Raw genomic sequence first — 3456 nt, 5'->3', positions numbered from 1 at the left:
ATGCGTGGTGTCAGGAAGGAATTTCCCCCCAGCTCAGATTGGCAGTGAGAATCACATTCGTCTGCCACTTGTGGGTCACTTGCCAGGATTATCTGGGTCTGTCTCACTTCAGAACAGAAGGATAAGAGATTACAGTCTACATGGATCAAGATAGCAGAGGGTCCTTTAATCTAGCAGGCCAAGGCATTACAAGATCCAATAACAGAAATTTGAAACTAGACAAATTCAAACTGGAAATAAGCACCAGTGAGGGTAATTAACTACTGGAACAATTTACCTAGGGATGAGGTGGCTTTGCCCTCATTGGAGGTCTTTACATTAAAATTGGATGTCTTTTTAAAAGATCTGTTCTAGCTCAACAAAATGTTATTGGGCAAGAATCACTTGGTGACTTTCTCTTTTTAAAAGTGTAGACCAGGCCTAAGTTTTTCCAGGGAGAGTTTCACCCTGGGGGCTTTCAACCGTGCACATGACATTCACCCCTGTAGCTGTAACAGTGTGAATGACCCTAGAACGCTGACCTGGGACCCACCAGATCACAGAGAGGAGTCCTAACAAGCCTTGTGGGCTGCATAGCAGAATGACATCTCCAGCTGGTGACAACGGGAGCTTGGGTTCTTTACACACTCTGAGGGAGAGGCCTTCCCTGGGTGACCCTTGGGAGAATGACACCCGGCTGACAAACCTGAGAGCAACCACAGACAGACACTGCTACCAGGAACTGCATGAAGAAAACCACTACCTTAACATCTGTAACCTACATTTTCCGACCTACTGGCGTGCAGCTTCCTGTCGCTGTGTGTACACGAGAGACAGAAGAAATGCCTTTTTTATTTGTATTTCCTGCTCTAATTAGCAGTCCCTTGTTTATGTGCAGCTGCAGTTAACCCCGCCCCCAACATCATGGAGCCTGTCACTCAGAGGAGCCTGTTATGATCACAGGCACCTATGTGTGGAACAACATGGTCACCCAAAAAGTGCTTGTGACTAGGAAGAACCTAATCAACGCCTGTCTCTAGTTTTCCCTCCCCCACCCGAAGGAGAGAGAGTTCCCTGAGAGAAAGTGGCATAGAGTTTACAGCTAGATCAATCTGACCTCTTGTATATCACATGCCATCAACACCACCACCCAGCCCCTGTAAGCGAAGCCCCACCACTGAAATTAGACTGAAGTGCTACAACACACAGGAGACTGGACTGTTATGTGCCCCAGGCAGAGAACAGAAGGGACTGAGGTCCACCAGTGCCTGCGTACCTGCAACGGAAGGGAAATGTTGAAGTGAGATAGACCCAGATAATCCTGCTAAGTGACCCACATGCTGCAGAGGAAGGTGAACCCTCACTCCCTAGGTCATTACCAATCTGACCTAGAAGGAAATTCCTTCCCAACCCCACATGCGGCAATCCGTGAGATCCTGAGCACGTGAGCAAGAGCCAGCCAGCCAAGCGCCTGAGAGAGAGCTTGCTCGGGGCCACCTCAGAGCCCTGGCTCTCCCTGCCCATTGTCCCATCACTGGCCATGGCAGCCCTGATGCTACAGAGGACAGATATTTTTTTAAAAGTCCCAAAATACACTAGGCAAATCCCTTCCTGACCCTTGGCGGTAGCCAGCTGAAGCCCTGAAGCATGAGCTTTGGGAACATAAGAGAGAAATCAAAGTGAGACCCAGGGCTTTTGAGCCCTGTCCCCTACCATCACAACCAAGCCTGTCATACAGTAGCACTCACAAATCTGTCCAGCTCTCTCTTAAAACTAATTAATTGCTTTGCCCCACAACTCCGATTGGGAGACTGCTCCAGAACCTCACCCCTCTGATGGTTAGACACCTCCTTCTAATTTCCAGTCTGAATTAGTTCATGACTATTTGAACTTGTGCCAACATTGTCCTTTAGCTTAAAGAGCTCTTCACCCTCCCTGGTATTTACCCCCTGATGTATTTACGTAGAGCAATCAGATCCCCTCTCAGCCTTTTGTTTGCTAGGTTAAACAAGCCAGGCTCATCCAGTCTCCTGTCACACCACAGCCATGCAGCAGCTGCACAGAAATACTTTCATTCCACCCGTGCGCTTAGAGCTGAGTTGGCGTTTGAGCCTGAGTCAGTTCTGTGGGTACCCAGGCAGAGCCACCTCAGCACTGATCTGCCAGCAGCTAGCCTCCTCCACAAAAGTACATCCTCCAGGAGACAGAACTTCCAGAAAGGAGAACAGATTCCCATGGGACGCACGCTTGGTACAACTCCCACCACCTCAGCCAAACAGATGCTCCCTTTGGCTTATCTGATAGAGCTGCTAACTTCCAGCCCTGTTTGAACTTTGTTTGTGGTATCATCTATATATACACAACGCCAGTCAAACCGGTGATTCCAAGAAGGGCTTCAATCCATTCCAGCCTCTGGCCCCCAAATAGCAAGAAACACTGGTTCACCCCCAAAGGACGTGATGTGTCCCCTCCCGGCTTACGGCCTCAGTTCTTAACCTTTTCCATATTGTAATACCATGACACAAAAATGCTGGGTTACCCCCTCCAGTCTAGTCATGTAGGAAGCATGGGTGGACACAACTCTTTGAAATGTGTATGTGACCCCAGGTTAAGAACCTGTGACTTACAAGAAGGGAGAGGATGTGACATCCGATTGCATATGGGAGGAGGGAATCAGAGAACCATAGGACTAGAAGGGATGACAAGGGTCGTCTAGACTGAAACCCATCTGGTAATCTGGTAGCCCAGAATGAAGAGGATCTCCTTTCCACCGCATATTTAACCCAGCTCAGCCAGGGTATCAGACTGCTCAGAAGACACTTTTCCCCCTGCTCTGTGACCCCATTCAGTGCATCCCTGACGATTCATTCAGCACAGGAGGTGTGCTCCTCTGGGAGACTCTGCTGGATTAACCATGTCTTGCTAAACAAGGAGGAGGTTAAAGAAGAGGGGAGAGCCTATCTCTGGGAAGGCTCCACTGCTCTTTGTGGAAAAAAGGCCCTCATCATTATCTGGTGTGATTCAACCGTCCCAGTGGCTGAAAGAAAAGTCAATAACACAATGCAAATCACTATGAATCACATGCGGGCCTTGCCCTCCACGGGGCTGTTTTGGAGCCGGGAATCACATTCTGAATGTCAGCTTGCTGCTCCTTTTACTGGTGCCACATTACTTTGCCGTGCAAACAAAGGGCAGGAACTCTCCAAGCTCGCTCTGGGGAGGAGCAGCTTGGGGGCAGAACAGGTTAGTGGGGGAGTGGGGAGCTGGAGGTCAAAGTTGAGGTGCATCAACCAAGATGCACAGCCAAGGCTCTGGTCTAACAGTAGGGTTTGCTGCAAGTCAGGACTGAGGTGCAGGGACAGACCTGAGAGGGGGACCAGACGGAACTAAGCAGGGTGCTGATGATCAGCGTTGAGGGGCATCAGCTAACATGTGTGAGGCCCAAGCTTCTGGTCAAATACCATTCTGCTATTGCCC

Source organism: Lepidochelys kempii, chromosome 8, assembly GCF_965140265.1.
Source record: "Lepidochelys kempii isolate rLepKem1 chromosome 8, rLepKem1.hap2, whole genome shotgun sequence".
Classification (NCBI taxonomy): domain Eukaryota; kingdom Metazoa; phylum Chordata; order Testudines; family Cheloniidae; genus Lepidochelys; species Lepidochelys kempii.
The sequence above is the reverse complement of the archived record's forward strand: the minus strand, read 5'-3'. Positions refer to the sequence as shown.